This window comes from Marmota monax, unplaced genomic scaffold (assembly GCF_021218885.2).
Source record: "Marmota monax isolate L192 unplaced genomic scaffold, Marmota_monax_Labrador192_F-V1.1 WCK01_AAM20220418_F8-fsc00035, whole genome shotgun sequence".
Classification (NCBI taxonomy): Eukaryota; Metazoa; Chordata; class Mammalia; order Rodentia; family Sciuridae; genus Marmota; species Marmota monax.
In genome coordinates, this window is record NW_026691961.1 from 15,996,628 (window position 1) to 16,014,689 (window position 18,062).

An 18,062-nucleotide genomic window follows, 5' to 3' on the forward strand; every position below is an offset into this window, starting at 1 on the left:
GCTGAGGCAGGAGGACTGCGGTTCAAAGCCAGCCTCGGCAAAAGCAAAGAGCCAAGCAGCTCAGTGGGACCCGTCTCTAAATAAATACAAAATAGGGCTGGGACGTGGCTCAGTGGCCGAGGGCCCCCACGTTCAGTCCCTGGATACAGGGTGAGCGCCCAGGAAAGCAAGGGTGGCGGGGAGTGCTGCCTGGGCGGTCACTGTGGGGCTCCTCGGGAGGCTGAGACGGGGACGGCTGGAGTCTGACCTGGGCACAGGGGCTCCTGGCAGCGCTGTTTTGGACTGAGCCAGGAGGGTTCTACCCCTGAGCCACATCCCCAGACCCCGCTTTGTTTTTTATTTTGATCAGGGTCCCACTGGGTGGCTTACAGCCCCGCTCAGTTACTGAGGCTGGCTTCAAACCTGTGATCCTCCTGCCTCAGCCTCCTGAGTTGCTGGGATTACAGGTGCCACGTGCCCGGTCTGTCTCCATCTCTCCGTTCTGCTCTTTGTGACGCCCTACTCCTGGCCAAAGGTGGCTGACAGTAGAACTAGGTGTATCCCGCGTCAGCTGAGCAATCCTGCTGACGGAGAACCTCAGATTGAATCCCATTGGTCCAGTCGGGTCCCCTGCTGACCCTTTGACCAATCACTACAGTTAGGGACCACTGCCCATCCCTGGGGTTGGAGAAGATCAGTCCCACCCGAGTAGAAGTGGAGATGAATAGTTACTGTCCCCAGAAGGGATGCCAGAAGCTGAGCATTAAAAAATCACACACACGGGGCTGGGGATGTGGCTCAAGCGGTAGCGCACTCGCCTGGCATGTGTGCGGCCCGGGTTCGATCCTCAGCACCACATACAAACAAAGATGTTGTGTCTGCCGAAAACTGAAAAATAAATATTAAAATTCTTTCTCTCTCTCTCTTTAAAAAAAAAAAAAAAAAAAAAAAAAAATCACACACACCTCCACAGCAGCGAGTGTGACAATAGCCGAGTCCCATGCTCCTAAAAGGGCAGTGGAGACAGTTGCACAGGTTGGGCACTGCACATCTCCAGGGGGTTCTATTTGCACTCACTGTCACCGTAGGTTGGTGTATTTATCCAGACAAATTTTCAACAGACGCCGTCGAGTGCCTTAAGGAAGGAGTGTGTCATTGATTGGAAAACTCGGTCACAGTATTTTGCAACCCCTGCCATCAGGAGACAAGCCATTGCCTCACACCTCCACTGGGCTGGCCGGTTGGTAAGTGTGACACTGATTAGGAGGACGCAGGGGCAGTGACGCTGAAGATTCTGAGCCTGAGCCCAAGAGGCTGGGTTCCACTGTGACCCTCTGGTCATGCTGCCCAAGACAGGCAGGGGAGGAAGCCAACAGCCCCTGGAGCATCACATGCCTGCACCCCAGGACCTGAAGGCGCTCACTGATGGGCCAACTGCCAATGCCCTGAGCCTGGAGAGGGAGCCTGGCCGCAATGCCCAAGGTCAGGGTGGTCAGGCACCCAGACGGAGTGTCCTGGGGACGCCCCCCCCAAACTGCCTGCACCTAAAGCCTCGCTCTCGACCTGGTTTGGGGGAACTGGGTTTGAGACGGATTCTGAGGACTCCGAGCGGGTGCTGCGGGAACTCCGTGGCCGAGGGAGCAGAGGAGACGTGCCCTCTCCGGGCTCAGGGGTATTGGCAGCTGGCCCTCTGGTTGTGGCTACTCACCCCTCCACGGCCAACGAGCTGCTGCCAGTGCCGGTTCCAACTGCAGCCCCAAGATGTGGCCCTCGGGGAGCCTCCTCTCACCCCCACGGCCCTAGGAGGCAGGAAACATCGCAATCCCATTTTTTAGATGAAGAAACATGGGCACAGAGGGATTGAGTGACCTGCCTGAGGTCACACAGCGGCAGAGGGAAGATGTCAACCCAGGAGGTGACTCCAGATCCCGTGCCTTTGGTCACTCCCTCAGGGGCTCCACAGAGTGGGCTGATGGACGAAAGTCCCAGCATCTAGGATGTGTCACTGTGAGTGGCAGTGACGCTGAAGTGTCACTGACTTCCTCAGTGACAAAGATCACGTTTATAACTCTGCCAAGGCCGGGATCAAACTCCTCCTGGGGGGGCTTTTGCCCCTCAGAAGTCGACCCCCAAGTCCTCCCACCAGCCACCTCCTGTCGGGTTCTGTCCGCCTCGGGACCGCTGTGGACAGCATCTAATACCTCGGAAGGGCCACGGGTCCTCGCCCCTCCCAGGCTCCAGGGTGCCTCGAAGGTGACCGACCGGGCTGGCCAGGGACTGCGGCTTACCCAGCCTCAGGGACGGCCTCAGTAGGGGCACGGGACCCAGGCAGGGCCAAGGAGACCGCTCCCCACATCTGGCTGGAGACCCTGCACCGAGGATCTCCCTACTGGGAGCGGGGGATGGGGCCTGCAGCTTCTAAGTGCCGCCTCTGCCGTCAGGTGGCACCAGGTGGCCAGAGCCCACCTGGGAACCAAGCCAGGCAGTCCCGCGGGCGGCCATGCCTGAGCCCTGGATCCAGCCATGCCTGCACCTCGGGCACTGCAGCCTCCCAGTGGCTCAGAACAACAGGAGCCAGTGTCAGTTGGAGTCCATCACCGTCCTGATCGAGGCTGGGTCTGGGCTGGGTCTGGGCTGGTTCTGGGCTGGGTCTGGGCTGGCCGAAGCCAACAGCTCTTGAGGGAGGCACGAGGCAGGGGGACATTCCCACTCCTTTGTCCTCGGTCACCCCGGGTCCCAGGCAGCCCTCGGGTGGCGGCCCAGGGAGCCAGGCAGGGCTGAGCCTGCTGGTCTCCCCTGGGCTCCAGCGGGACCCTGCGAGTGTCCCCCAGCCTGCGGCCCACGGACGGCTGGGCTGGGAGAGCGGCCTGGCCCCTCACACCAGGCCCTGGCTGGCCCCCCCAGGGGCCCCCAGGTCACCTGATGAGGACAGCTGCAAAGGCTGAGGGGGGCAGTGGAGCCCGGGCAGCAGCCGTGACGTAGGCTCAGCCCCAGAAGCGGGATGTGAGGTGGGACTGTCAGTGCAGGTGGTCTTTGGGAAAGGGGTGTCTCCCGGGGGAGAAGAGCGAGGAGCCAGGAGGTGGTGGGAGGAAGGCGGTCAGCAGGCCGTGACCCCGCTGGGGGAGGCTGGGCCCCATCCCAGGGCCTGCCGCGAGGATCCCCACAGAGCTGTCCCGCTGCAGGTGGGGGCTGTCCTTCCCCTGGGCCCAGGGAGGGGGAGGGGACAGGGACACCTGTGAGGGTAGCCGCCCTTCCCTGGGTCAGTGGGGGACTGGGAAGCGCAGTGGTGGCCGCCCAGGGCTTGGGGCAGGCAGACTGGGTCCCTCAGGGCCTCCATGCAGAGCTCACAGTGACAAGAGGGGACAGAGACAAGGTGTGACCTGTGTCAAATGCTCCTCCTCCCAGAGCCGCCTGGGAAGAACCAGGCTTTGCCCTTCCAGGTGGGGAGGTCCTGGTGGGGAGGTCCAGGTGGGGAGGTCCAGGTGGGAGGTCCAGGTGGGGAGGTCCAGGTGGGGAGGTCCAGGTGGGAGGTCCGGGTGGGGAGGTCCATGTGGGAGGTCCAGGTGGGAGGTCCGGGTGGGGAGGTCCAGGTGGGGAGGTCCAGGTGGGAGGTCCAGGTGGGGAGGTCCAGGTGGGAGGTCCGGGTGGGGAGGTCCAGGTGGGAGGTCCAGGTGGGGAGGCCGGTGTGGGGAGGTCCAGGTGGGGAGGCCCACGTGGGGAGGTCCAGGTGGGGCAGATCTGGGTGGGCAGGTCCTGGTGTCACCGGCCTGCTCCTGGGAGATAGGTGTCAGCCTCCAGGTGCAGGAGCAGGAAGGCTGGGTGTCCCGCGCCACGCACTTGCCCCCGCGGAGGCTGACCAGGCTTCCGCATGAGCCAGGGCTGGCCCTTCTGCCCCAGGCCGGGCTGACAGCAGGCCAGCAGGAGCAGGTGGAGGGCGGCCTGGGCCCCGGGGTCCACCTCTGTGTTGGCCAGGCCTGGCTCCTCACCGCTCCCCCCGTCCAGTTACTCGTCCTCTCTGTGCCTTGGTCCTCTCCTCTGCCAACTGAGACAAAGCCCAGCCACGTCAAGGGTGGTTGAGAGACGGCCGACTGCTCCGCGGAAGCTCTGGACGCCCAGCTGGCGGACACGCGCCCGCGGCTGCACCAGGGAGGCTGCGGGCAGCGGAGGCTCGCGCAGAGGCTCCCAGTAAATGCTCACAAGCAAAGAGGCGGCAGCTCTGTGCCCACACGTGCAGAGACACACGCCCCTGTCACACACAGGCGTGCACAGACACACGTCCAGATGTAAGAATGGAGGGGCACAGCGAGTGTGCAAAGCGCACACTCACCCACTAGCACGGGGCAGATGAGCTTCACACCCTCCAGCCCGAGCCAGCCCTGTGCCCCTCCCCCCACGCGGGGACAGTGGCCTTCCTGGTCCTTTGACAGGCACCTGTGTCACCTCTCAGGTTCGCCCGGGGCTGTTCTGTGTATCTGACCACAAACACCTGAGGCCACCACTTCAAGAGGACAGTGGCCCTGGGCCCAGCAGCCTCTGGCCCTGTCGCTGTCCCTGGAGCCAGGCCCCAGACAGAAGTGGCCACAGGGGACGGGGAGGGGCTCCCCCACCTTCCAGGGCTGCAGCCTGAGGTCAGGTGACAGTGTCGGGCACGAGTTTGCTCTTCCAGCCCACGTCAGCTGGGGCTGAGCACCTCAGTGGCCAAGTGCCTCCGCTGCCCCAGGCCTCCTCCCCTGCTCCCTGGGCCTCCTCCCCTGCCCCCGGGCCTCCTCCCCTGCTCCCTGGGCCTCCTCCCCTGCTCCCTGGCCTCCTCCCCTGCTCCCTGGCCTCCTCCCCTGCTCCCTGGGCCTCCTCCCCTGCTCCCGGGCCTCCTCCCCTGCTCCCTGGCCTCCTCCCCTGCTCCCTGGCCTCCTCCCCTGCTCCCTGGGCCTCCTCCCCTGCTCCCTGGCCTCCTCCCCTGCTCCCTGGCCTCCTCCCCTGCTCCCTGGGCCTCCTCCCCTGCTCCCTGGCCTCCTCCCCTGCTCCCTGGCCTCCTCCCCTGCTCCCTGGGCCTCCTCCCCTGCTCCCTGGCCTCCTCCCCTGCCCCCGGGCCTCCTCCCCTGCTCCCTGGGCCTCCTCCCCTGCTCCCTGGCCTCCTCCGCTGCCCTGGGCCTCCTCCCCTGCTCCCGGGCCTCCTCCCCTGCTGGAAGGCGGGAGGCAATCACCCACTGCCGGGTGCAGCACAGAGTCTGGCCACAAGGGGCGCCCAAGAGACAGGGCCAGCCATTCACACCATTGACAGCTCCGTTACCTGTCACCCACCAGCTGCAGCTCGGAGTTGGTGTTCTCAGCTGTGAAAAGGAAGCAATAATAGTGCAGCCCTGTAGGTTTGCTGCAAAGATTAAATGAGATAACGCACGTAGCAAGTGCTCAGTATTCTCCACTGTTCATGTTTTGACTTGTTTGGCTTTTATGAGACAAGAACTGGGTAGGGGTCCTCAGAATCAGAAGATCCAGCTAGGCACGGTGCACGCGGCTGTAGTCCCAGAAGCTCAGGAGGCTGAGGCAGGAGGATCTCTCTTTTTTTTTTTAAAGAGAGAGGAGAGAGGAGAGAGAGAGAATTTATTTTTTTAGTTCTCGGCGGACACAACATCTTTGTTTGTATGTGGTGCTGAGGATCGAACCCCGGGCCGCACGCATGCCAGGCGAGCGCGCCACCGCTTGAGCCACATCCCCAGCCCCAAGACAGGAAGATCTCAAGTTTGAGGCCGATCTCAGCAACTTAGCAAGAAATAAAAAAATAAAAAAGGGCTGGGGAGGTGGCTCAGTGGTTAAGGAGTCCTGGGTTCAACCCCTGACACCCAAAAATAAAAAATCAGAAGATCCACGAATTCGGATATGAAAAAAATACGTTTTCCCCAGTACTAGGGATGGAACCCAGGGTCTTGCACACACTACAAGCGCTCTGCCACTGAGCCACGTCCTCAGGCCCCAAAGCCTTCATTTCATTAACCTGCAACTGACCTTTTGCGTTTAGCTTCAACTCTGATTCACGACACCCATGGCAGTGTGAGCAGGATCTATGACTTTGTCACCAACAGAAATCACAGATATTTTTACCTCTCACAGCCTCTTTCCAGATGCACATGGGCTGCTTCCTTTGTGTGTGTGTGTGTTGTTGTTGTTTTGCATTGAAAACATTATTCTAAAGATTCCCTTTAGTTATTAAAGTGCAGGATGAAGTGCTTGAAGGAAAAGGGTGTTGACCTCAGCAACTTTGAAATGCGTAGAAATAGGCTGGGTAAGGGGATGGCGGAGGGTTCGCAGGAGGGGGAGGGGAGGGGGAGGGGTGGGGAGGGTGGGGGAGGGGTGGGGAGTGTGGGGGAGGGCAGAGGAGGGGAGGGGTGGGGCAGGGGAGGGGGAGGGGAGGGGAGGGGTGAGGGAGGGCAGGGGGGAGGGGAGGAGAGGGGGAGGAGAGGGGGAGGGAAGGGGGAGGGGTGGGAGAGGGGAGGGGAGGGGAGGGGGGTAGATGTTGGGGGACAGAGAACAGAGGAAGGGGTGGTGGATGGACGGATGGGGGGTGGGTCCCTGGATGTTCATGACACAGTTTTTCAGCTTTATCTGTAGGTTTGCACATTTTCGCAAGAGAATATTGAGGAGAAATGTTTTTAAAAGAGAAAAGGGCAGCCCGAGGCTCTGGGCTCCGTCCCCAGCACCAAAAGAAGGGGGTGGCTGTGGGGCACAGTGTGGAAGGCAGGCGAGATGCGCAGGCCTGCTCCGACGCCCAGCGGGAGGGAGAGGGAGGGAAAACCAAGAAGGAAATGGGGGGGGCCACAGTACGGGTAACAGCCAGGACGGGAGGGGACAAGCCGGGTCTCCCAGGACAGAGCTCCGTACTAAAGGACAGCCACCACAGATGCGCTGAAAACGCAGAGTTGCCCGCTCTGCCTTCTGTCCTGGGCAGGCAGGGTCACTGGCTCCTCCAGGCTGGCAGGTGGCCGGGACAAGCACGCCTGCTGCCCAAGGGCAGGTTTTGCATTCTTCCTGCGGGCGATCCCTCAGGGAGACGCCCTGAGAAGGAGCGCCTCAGATGTTGAGAAATCAGCTGAGCGCGGGGCCACCCCTGGGATCCCAGCTCTCTGGAGGCTGGGGCAGGAGGATTCCAAGTTGAAGGCCAGCCTCAGCCGCTCTGGTAGCGCTGATCCTCTCCAACTCCGGGGTGGGCATGTGGTGACCACGGTGATTGGTCAAAGGGTCAGTGCGCCACCCAACTGGACCCATGAGTCATGGGACTTTTGCTGGAACTATTAGGAGATCAGTGTTCTCCGGCCGCCAGGATTGCTCAGCTGAATTCAGGGTACAGCTGGGACTGCGGGGGCCACCTTTGCAGCCATCAGGAAGGGGACGGCCAGGAGTGGGGCAGCACAGAGAGGAGCAGAACCCGGAGGCAGAGAGAGGCTCTTCTTTTCAGTGACGGGGATCCAACCCGAGACACACAGGTACCAAGCAAGTACTGCACCATTGAGCTACGCCCCAGACCAGGAGAGACACTCTTCTGTTTCATTTATTTTTTGTGGCACTTAGGGACTGAACCCAGTCGGGCTCTACCAAGGACTGGCTACATCCCCATCTCTCTAAGTTGCTGAGGCTGGCCTCAAACTCATGATCCTCCTGCCTCAGCCTCCTGAAGTGAGTTTTTCATCAGTGGATGCAAACACACTCGTATACACACAGATAGGCCTGGCCCCGGGCTCACCCCCTCCTGGAGCTCTGACTCCTAAGCCCTGTCCTGCCTCAGGCCCTTTGCTTGTGCTGCCCCCTGCCCGAATGTTCTCCCTTTAGAAGCTCGGCCAGAAGTCCTTCGAGCCTCAGCTGGAGGCCACTGGCCCCATCTGGATGAGGTCCTCCCCCATGACTCTGGCTGATGCTCCTCCCACTAGACTGACCACTCTGTGAGGACCAGGACCCCGCTGGGTGCTCCCGGCTGGATGCCCAGGCTTAGCACAGCGCCTGGCGTGTGTGGGTGAGGGTTAGGACAGGGGACAGACGGACGTGAGTGGTGGGAGCAGGGGGCTGGGGGACCTCTCTTTTCTTTTAATATTTATTTTTAGGTGTAGATGGACACTGCACAACGCCTTTATTTTTCTGTGGTGCTGAGGATGGAACCCGGGTCCGGGCGCTAGGCGAGGGCTCTCCCGCTGAGCCACATCCCAGCCCAGGGACTTCCCTGCTGCTCGCTGAACAGGACATGCCACTGTCCCCAGGCAGCGCCTGCAGCAGACATGAGCCCCCAACGCTCAGATGTGGCTGATAAGAGGACACAGGTTGCCCTGAAGGGGCAGGGGACGTTGTGACCCTTACGCAAGGAACCAGGGAGACAGGGACAATTCCCTCTGACCCCGGCCAGAACAGATTCGGGTTGGAACTGGTCGGCGTGGGCCGCGGGGACCTAGAGCTGTCATGGCTGTGGGGACTTGGAAGTCTGATGTCCCCTGCTGCCTGTCAGAAGCCAAGAGGAGGACCTGGAAAGTCCCCTGGGAGCCCCGTCCTCCTCCTCTCTGACAGGACCCCTCTCCTGACAGTGTCCCTGTCCCCTTTCCCTCCCGTCTCATCGACTCGCACCTGAGCTCCTCCTGGAGAGTCAGGGTTGGAGGGCCTCCAGGCTGGCCCAGGTTCACGGCTGTGTGACGGTGGGAAGGGACGCGGGGCTGGGGTGAGGCCCGGGCTCCATCTGGGATACAGGGTCACTGAGGGTTGGGAGTCAGCCACTGGGTGGAGAGGAAGCCCTGGCCACAGGCGGGGGACACGAGTGTGTCTGCCTGACAGCCCAGCCAGGTCCCCGCCGGCTGCCCACATCAGCCACCAGGCCGCCCAGCCTCAGCGCCCAGGAGGGGGAACGCAGTGGGCAGCGCCTGGCAGCCGGCCGATGCCCAGGATGACGCTGCTGCTCTCCTGCGCCCCCCAGTGCGGGGTGGGGGTACGCAGCAGCCGCAGGTAGATGAGGCCACAAAGACCTCCTGGCGCCAGTGTGGGAGGCGGGTTCCTGCCGGGCGCTGGGTGGGGGGCTGGGCGGCCACGACAGCAGAACCCACCGCAGGGCCCTGCTGGCCGCTCTGTCGTCCTGGGCTCCAGGTGGCCCCGGTGCCCCCTGGGCCTGCAGGGCAGGGCTCCCAGGCAGAGGCGGCCCGGGCCTTGACCCCAGGGCCTCGTCCACTGGGAGGATCAGCCCCAGGGAGGAGGTCGGTGAAGAAGAGGGGGCAGGAGGCCCTCCCAGGTGCGCACCCACAGAGTCCTGCTGGGGGCGGGAAGGGGTCATCCAGGACGCCTGTGGCTGAGAGGGACCGGAGTGCCACTGACACTGTCACAGGAGAGGGTGTCTCCGAAGAAGAGGCCACGCAGATCCCGGAGGGAGGGGACCCGGACCCGGGGCCAGGGGGCTGGGCACCATGATGGGCAGGAGCGGTCAGGTACACACAGTGACCCAGGGGAGAGCCAGGGTAAAGCCCGGCACCCACGCCCCTTCTGAGCCTCTGTGAGGACCAGGACGCGGCCATGGGGGAGCGAGCGGTGCCTTTGGAGGTCCCCAGCTCTTCTGGGAAGACGTGGTGAGGGCTGGGGGGTGTGCGGAAGTGTCATGCAGGGACACCAAGTCCCCTCCAGAGCCTCGGGCTGACCTGGCCTCTCAGCAGGGACTGGACGTCCTCCTAGATCACGGCCTCTGAGAACATGACAGCTCTCTTTACGGCACCTGTCGTGGCGGCTAAGCCACAGTGCGCGGTGCTGGGGACATCTCCCAGGAACGGGGCAAGAGGCCAGCTACAGGCTCACCCCGGGAAGCCCGTGACTTCTCAGGTCAGAGCGCACGCCCTGTCCCCCCTGTGAGCCTCCTTCCGGCTCCTCTCTGTTCCCCCTCGTTCTTGGCGGTGGTTCGGCCAGGGGCAGACTTGTAGGTCAAGACCGTGACCCCTGACACCTTACCATGGCTCCCGGACTCTCTTCTCATTCCTCTTCCCACCAAAGCAGAGGGAAGGGACTGGCCAGCTCCCTCTCGGGGATGGACTGGGCGCCAGGTCTCTCTCTGGTTATTGTCCCCAGCCTCTGGCCCCGTGTCCCTCAGCTTTCTGTCACCATGACAAACCCGGAGATAACCATTCGGGGAGGTTTCAGTCCCTGACACCGTGGCCCGCTGCTCTGGGCCGGTGGCAGGCGCCACATCTGGGCAGGGCCGAAGAGCTCAGCTCGGGCCAGGAGGAGGAAGGAGGAGGCAGAGGCTGGAGTCCCACAGTACCTTCAAACAGTGCCCAGAGACCTCCCTCCAGGCTCACCTCACAGTTGTCACCAACCCCAACCCGCCACCCGGGGACGCACCTCCAACACACGGGTCTTTGGAGGACAGTCAAGATCCCAACCCTGCGCGTCCCCGGGCGGCTCCACCCGGGCCTCCACCTCTGCCTCCACCTCCCGCCGCGGAGCTGGCTCCACCTGGCACGATCCCAGGGAAGGCTTCTGATTGGCCCATCTCGGGTCACATGCCTCCACCTCCGAGCCAATCCAGGAGCTCGAAGGACAGGACCGCCCTGCAGCTGGTGACTCGCGCACGGAGCTGCTGCTCGGCTGGACGGGGCCGTGTCCTCACCTGCGAAGTAGGAGGCAACAGGAGGAGGAGACAGGGCCAGCACCAGCCGCAGCCTGTGGCAGGGGACGCGCAGGTGTCGGTCACGGTCTCGTCACTGCGGTCCCCGTCAGAGCTGCCTGTTTCCCTGGAGCACCCCGAGGGTGGGTGCCGCCCGCGGTGCAGGCCAGGTGTGTGGTCTGGTCCCGGTCACCGCGCCCCTCCCAGGGTCGACCGCTCCACAGCCGCCGGGAGCCCCGGCAAGGGTCTGAGTCCGTCCAGGGCTTCTCAGCCTCCACCTTGTGGTGACCATGTGGACAGATGCCCCTTGCGGGTGGACCACTGTCCGGGCCTGGCCTCTGCGCTGTGGGACGGGCAGCAGTGCCCCTGGCCGCTACCCGCCAAGTGCCAGTAGCATCCAAGACCCAGATACCAGACCTATCAAAATGTCTAGTGTCTTCTGGGGACAAAGTCACCCTGGGCTGGGCGGCAGCAGCCTCGTTACACCCTCATCACAGGCGGGAAACAGGCCTGGAGGGATCAGCAGTTGCCGGGCTGGGGATCTAGCTGGGCTGGTGAAGCGCTTGCCTCGCATGCACAAGGCCCTGTGCTGGCACCAACCAAGGTCTCCCCGGTTATCTGAATCCTGGCGACCATCCCGTGACACAGGTCTTACCACCTTCCTTTAAGACCTGCAGAATCTAAAGCTCAGAGAGGTGAAGTGACTGGCCCTAGACCACACAGCAAGCAGGGGGACAAGCACCCCAGACTCTGGGCCCACGAAAGCCCTCTGTTAACTGAGGTTGACAGGGGTCAGCTGCAGACCTCTGTGAGTTTGTGCTGGGATCGGCCTGGCTCCTGCTGTCCCCACAGTCTGTCAGGCCTCCTGCCTGACGGCCATCCTTGGCACATGTCATTCCGAGTCTCAGTGAGCAGACGGGCTGGGCAAATGTGACCGGCTGTCGTAATGGAACCATCAGCCATCCTGGCTGGGCACTGCCTGGTTCATCACCCACGGCTCCCGGTGGGAAGTGGAGGCCCAGAGATGGCCAGCACCTTGCTCCAGGCTGCACAGGGAGAGGGGGCGGAGCTGGCACAAGGTACCTGAGCCCTTTGCCTGTGGGATTTTTTTTTTTTTTTTTTTTTTAGGTCCTGGGGATTGAGGCTTGAAGCCAGGGGCACTTCACCACTGAGCCACATCCACAGCCCTTTTTGTTCTTTATTTTGACACAGAGTCTCACTAAATTGCTGAAGCTGGCCTCTAACTTGCCATCCTCCTGCCTCAGCCTCCCGAATCTCTGGGATCACAGGCCTGTGCCACCTTATCTCTAGATTGATATGACCATCCCCAGGTCAAGTTTAGGACATTCCATGGCCTCTAAAACCCCGAGGCTCATGAGCAGGACGCCGGCTGCTCGTCCCCCAGCTCCGGGCACCTTTAACTGCCTCTCTCTGCAGGTTTGCCCTCAGGGGTTCCTCGCAGGAGGAGGTCACGGCAACTGTCCCTTGTGCCTGGCTCCTTTCACTCAGTGCCATGTCTCCGGGTGCCCCCGCTGCCCCCCATTCCTGACCAGGAGCTGGGGGGCTGTGAAGGCTGCTGCCACCCCTTCAGACAGCCTGTGCTCTCCAGGGTCCCCGGGGCCTATGACCCTCCGGCTGGGTAGAGTGATCCACTGTCGGGTTGTCCCAGGCTGTACCCGTTTTAAAACTGAGAGTCATCTATGCAGGGCACCACCCGCCCATCACCACCGGCCCAAGCACCCGAGGCTCCAGAGCTCCCCCATGGAGGGCACCGACCTCTGAGTGCACCTGCTGAGCTCCGTTGGGTTTCCAACCGTCTCTCTCTGTGCCCACCTTCTCCAGAGCTATTATCTCCTGGGTCCTCCAGAAGATGAGAGGCGAGAGTCTGAGTAGTCCACCCAGCAGCTCACCCACCCTGCTTCCCTGATGGAGGCCTGGCTGCTCTTCCCAGCATCTTCTATGAGGTACTGGGAGAAGGGATGTGGCTTGGTGAGGTTTTTCTTTTTTTTTTGGAACTGGGGATTTAATCCAGGGGTGCTTTACCACTGAGCCAAATCCCAGCCCTTTTTGTTTTTATTTTTTGATTTTGAGACAGGGTCTCAGTAAATTGTTTAGGGCCTTGCTAAATTGATGAGGCTGGCCTCCAATTTTCAATCCTCCTGCCTCAGCCGCAAAGCCACCGGGATTACACACGTGCCCCACTGCACTCCACTTGGTGAGGTTTTAATGTCTTCCCAGGTTAAAATAAAAAGTTAATCATCTCCTAAGCACCCTCCCTTTTTTAAACAAATTTTTACTTTGGTAATAGATTCAAGTTCACAGAGAAACTGGGACAGTAGTAGAAGGTTCCCACACACCGTCCCCCAACTTCCCCTATGACGCCGTCTCCCATGAGCTGGGTGCCTTAGCACAATTAATGAACCAACACGGTAACCTGGGGACAGAAAGCCACGCCGCGGGGTGTGCCACTTGGCATGCTGCACACTCTGCACCGAAGGACACCAGAGGACCTCGGTGGCCCAGTCTCTCTGGCCTCCACCCTGTCCTTCTGTCTCCTGCACCCACAAGGTGGGACAGAGAAACAGACCCCTCCCCAAAGCCGGCCTCGGGGACCCCCCTCCAACCTTCCCAACCTGCAGAGGAGCTGCCAGAGAGGGCGCCCCACCCCCTGTGTGCCAGGAGAGGATCAGACCCTGGGCCCGGGGCCTGCGCCAAGCCCAGGAGGAGGAGGCCCACAGGGAGGCCCGGGAGCCGCTGAGCAGTCACCAAATCTGAGCATTAAAATGGCGGCTGCCTCCGCGTCTTTGGTTCTAGATTTTGGAAGCCCCCTCTGTCACCTGGGGTTCTGATTCCGTGAATCTGCTCTGCTTGTCTCCTCGACTGTCCTGGGATGAAGTGTCACCTGGACCTTTCCGCCACTGCCCTCCGTGATCACCAACTCGAGAAGCTCCCCTCCCTCTGCTCTAAGACCCCACCTAGAGACTGGGTCTCCATCTGGATTCCTCTTGTGTTTTGCTTTGTTCTTTATTTTTTGCAGTCCCGCGGATGGAACCCAGGGGCGCTCGCCTCTGGGCCACATCCCCCGCCCTTTTCATTCTATTCTGAGACGGGGTCTGGCTGGGCAGTCCAGGCTGGCCTCGAACTTGAGACCCTGCCGCCTCAGCCTCCTGTGTGCCACGCGCCCGGCCTGGCTTGTTCTCCTAGTGACCAGGGTAATGGTTTGGAGAGGACCTGAGAGGCAGAGAGTTCTTCCCATGGCCACGGCACGTCACGTGGAGGCCACAGACCTCAAGGTGTTCCAGGTGACTCATGACTGTTCCAGTTGACCTTGACCATCCGGCTGAGCCAGGTGAGTCATTGGAACTCTGCTCAGGATATCTGCAATCACACAAACAACCAAGCAAAAGTGTCACCAGCCCTACATTCTGGCTGCCACGTGTGACCTGCCAGAGGAGAGGGCCCCCTGTGTGCCAGGCCTGGTGGCACTTTGCCTTCACACAGGAGGCCGCTCCCTGGAGGGAGGCTCAGCCCTCTGGGGGGGGGGTGAATCTCAGAGAGGCCACGTGGGGACCCGTCCATCCGGGAGCAGCGGAGGCTCCAGCGCCTGCCTCCCCTCCCCCACCCCGCCCCCAGCTGTGCCCCCCAAAGCTGCTGCTGCCCCAGCCACCAGCACCATCGTGCCCCGGGGACACCACCAGGCCGTGGGGAGCACCTCACAGGCACCCACGGCTGCCCCCAGAACCTCCAGGTCTCAGACGGTCAGGAGGCCACCTGCGCCCAGCCCTACGCCCTCTGCCCAGGGCCCGGCGGGCTCAGCACCAGAGGCCTGCGGAGGGCACTCTGGGATGGGCTCGGCGTCGCCTGTGCCGTGAGGCCGAGCGGTGTCTGCGGGTCGGAGGGGGAGACAGGAAGACGCTCTTTACACGGGTGGCCTGCAGCCCGGTAATGACACGGAACCAAGAGCAACAGCAAAAGTGACAGGCGACAGAGAAGGAAGGAAATACAGCACCGGGTCGCAGACGCGCCAGCGCCTGAAGTCCCGCAGCCGGGGTGTCCCGACTGGGAAGTCCCAGCGGCCGCTCTCCACGGGTGACACTCTGAAGTCCTAGTCCCAGAGGGCCCCTTCCACACACGTTGGAACAAAGGAAGCTCCCTGACCTAGCGACCCCCTCAAGGACACACTTCACGTCCCCAAGACTGGCCAGATCCCCCCAGGGAGGGAGTGACGGCCCTTGGGATGGTGAGTGACTGTCGTTGCCCTGAGTGGGCCTCACCCCTGGGGAGGCAGGGCCGAGGTCAGGCAGCGCGGGGCCAGGCGGACCTGCAGGACCCCTCAGCCTCTGTCACCCCGCCTGGGGAGGGGGCGGGGAGGGGCTGACATCTGGGACCTGCTCTGAGGGCACTCTGGGGCCAACCTGGAGCCTTAAGCCGCGTGGCAGGCCTCTGCCACCCGCCACGTTCCCAGCCCTCTGGCCTCCAAGGCAGTCCCTCTCCAGGGTGCTGGGCCCCACAGACCACAGAACTCGGGTTCCCTGCAGAAGCCCTGGACAGGGCGGGGAGGGTCCTGAGACGCTCCAGCCCCCTTCTCGCCACCAGACCTGGAGCCCTCTGTACCACCGGGACCGGCTCAGCGAGCCCAGGCGGCCCAGCGCCCAGCCCTGCGACAGCAGCGCCCCCTGCCGGCCGCGGGCCTCTGGACGCCCTCTCAGCGCCTCCCTCGCTCTCTGCCTCCCCCTGCAGGCCATCTCGGGAAGGGCGGCTCGCAGTGGGTCCCGATGGTCAGAGCCAGGCCCTGGGCTCAGGTGGACCTGGGTTCCATTCTCAGCCCCACCACTTACTCAGGGAGCCTCAAGTGTCTACAGAAATCCTCAAACTTTAGTTCAAAGCTTGTCATTTGTAAAATGCACGTGAATTTTTAAAAAATATACTTTTGGTGGAGACGTAAAACCCTTGCTGGGGAGCGCCGCCTGGCACGTGCCGGCCCTGGGTCCCATCCTCAGCCTCATAAAACTAAATAAGTAGAATAAAGGTATGTGTCCAGCTGCAACTAAAAAATAAAATATAGATTTATTTATAAAAACTTGCTGAAAAGAATAAGAGTGCACCTCTGAAGTACATAGGGCCATGAATCACCACAAAGACCCCATGAAATTCCCAGGGAAATAACGGAAAGTCCCACGGTGCTCCCCGAGTAGCTATTCTAGTCCTACCCCCACACATAGCCAGATCCCTAGATTCTGACACCCTTGTTCTCTCCTCCCAGAGGTCACTAACAAGGGCCCAAATGCACAGTCCTGGCACTTATCAAAGCCTGGCCAGGACTTGTCTCATTTCCTCTCCTCCTCTCTCTCCTCTGCCCCTTAAGAAGCCCCTTGCCAGATGTGGTGCTGCACGTCTGTCATCCCAGAGACTCGGGAGGCTGAGGCAGGAGGATGCAGTTCAAGGCCAGCCTCAGCAACTTAGCAAGGCCCTAAGCAACTTAGTGAGATCTGTCTCAAGACACAAAATTAAAAAGGGTTGGGCTGTGGCTCAGTGGTTAAGGGCCCCAGGGTTCAGTCCCCAAGGGGAAGCTCCTCAGGCCCCAGGGTCAGGCCTTCGCATGTCCACTCCCCTCTCCTTCCCCTCTTGTTACTTTCAGGGGGCAGCAGGGACAATCACACGTGGTCAGGCAGGCCACCCCCAGGGGGCTCCAGGGGAGGCACTTCCTTTCCCATTTCCCGCTTCTGCGGTGGCTGAGGTGCTCCTGGCTGGGCCACCGCGCGCCCGTCTCTGCCTCCTTCTTCACGTGGCCTTCCCTGGGGGTCTGTCCTTTGCCTTCCCGTGGCGTCCGTTTCTCTTCTTACAATGTCGGGGCTTGGGACACAGCGCCCCTCCTTCAGCACTCTGTTATGGAGCTCAGTGTAGCTGCCCCCGGGAACATCTCTGCGCTGGAGAGGGACGGGGGAGAGGGACGGGGAGGACGTGGGCTGCCGTTCCAGAGCTCTCCGAGTGGCTCGGTCACACTGCAAGGTGCCCAGCTCACGCAGACCCCGACGCAGCACTGGCCTCTGGGATCCAGGGACAGTTAGTAGGCAAGCACTCAGGTGGGCCTGCCACCTGGCGCCGTGGCCCGGGGGGGGGTGAGGCCCATGGGGCCCCAGTCCAACCTCTGTGGCTGGCCGACAAGGAAACCAAGGGTCAGGGAGGGCCTGAGGTCTGCTGTGGCCCCAGAGCTCTTGAGCCCCAGGGCGGGGCCCTGTGTGTTCCCAGAGGGTTGGGGGTGGTGGCTGCTTTCTCACACTCACACACACCCAGCCCCGCCCAGGCCCTGGCCCTCCCTGACCTAATCGACCTGACCGCGCTTCCTCACCACTTGGTAAGACCATTTCCCGCTGGGGATCAGGAGGATGGAGTCAGGATTTCCACCCGATGTGGTCACGGTAACAAGTGACCTCAGATCAGGGGCTTCAGACAGCACTCACTCATCCCTGTGCGGTCCTTGAGATGAGACGTCCACTCGGGGTCTAGCAGCACCCTGTGGGCAGGCCTGCTTCTGTCTGGAATTCCCGCGAACCCGTCCCAGCCTCCCCCACCCTCGAGCGGCCGCCGTCCTTGGTGGCTGCGTGGCTTCGTCATGTCCCCTCTGTCTTACCTGCGGCGCTGCCCCAGCCTCCCCGGGGCCTCACCCGCTGGGCCCCCCTAGGCTCTCAGGCCACCTGGATACCCGGGGACCCCTCAGTCAGGTCCCTGACGGTATCAGCGAGTCTCTTGCCAGGGAGAACAACACTTGCAGGTCCAGGGAAGAGGCTTGGTGTGGGGGGGCCATGATTCAGCCAGAGCACCCCCATCCCTGGCCTGCACCCCGCCGCCCTTAGAGGACTCCTGGGGACTTGACCAAGGGGAGGGGCGGCCCCATCAAGCTGATGAGCACATTGGAGCTCCAGAGGGACACCTCCGAGGTCCCTGGCAAGGGGCAGCAACAGACCGTCACCCAAACCGAGGAGGCCTGCCTGGCCCCAGACCCCCCCCCCCTACACCGCCAAGACTGTGCTCTTCTCTTCTTCTCCAGATGCTGGGGCTGGCCCAGGGCCATGCACAGGCCAGGCCGACGCTCTACCACTGAGCTGCATCCCCAGCCCTTTTTAAAATTTTGTTGTGAGACAAAGTCTCACTATGTTGCTGAGCCTGGCCTCCGAGTTTCCATCCTCCTGTCTTGGCCTCCTAAGTCTCTGGGATCACAGGTGGGCACCACTATACAGAACCGACTGTGATGTTCTTGAGGACAACGAGGCCAACATTTATTGAGTGCCAGTGGATGCCAGGTTCCTTTTCCAGTATGATCTGGTCTGAGCCGCACGTCAGCCCTTATGAGTCTCATTTCCAGATAAACAGAACCAGTAGGTTTTTTATGGGAACTGGCTCACAATGACGGAAGCTGAGAAGTCACAAGGTCTGCAGTCTGCAAGACGGAGACGGGGAAAGCAGGGGTGCGATT

At 61.8% G+C, this 18,062-nt stretch overlaps 1 long non-coding RNA gene across 4 annotated transcripts; it reads left to right on the forward strand.

The window, feature by feature from the left end:
* Positions 1-12,561: 12,561 nt before the first annotated feature.
* On the forward strand, positions 12,562-15,648 carry LOC124093288 (uncharacterized). 4 transcript variants are annotated; one of them, XR_006851906.2, is made up of 4 exons: positions 12,562-13,156; positions 13,403-13,937; positions 14,222-14,828; positions 15,185-15,648. It is a non-coding gene; the product is annotated as an uncharacterized LOC124093288 (long non-coding RNA). The 4 variants fall into 4 exon arrangements; XR_006851905.2 differs by having other exon boundaries at positions 12,562-12,803; positions 12,897-13,937; XR_006851904.2 differs by having other exon boundaries at positions 12,562-13,937.
* Positions 15,649-18,062: the final 2,414 nt, after the last annotated feature.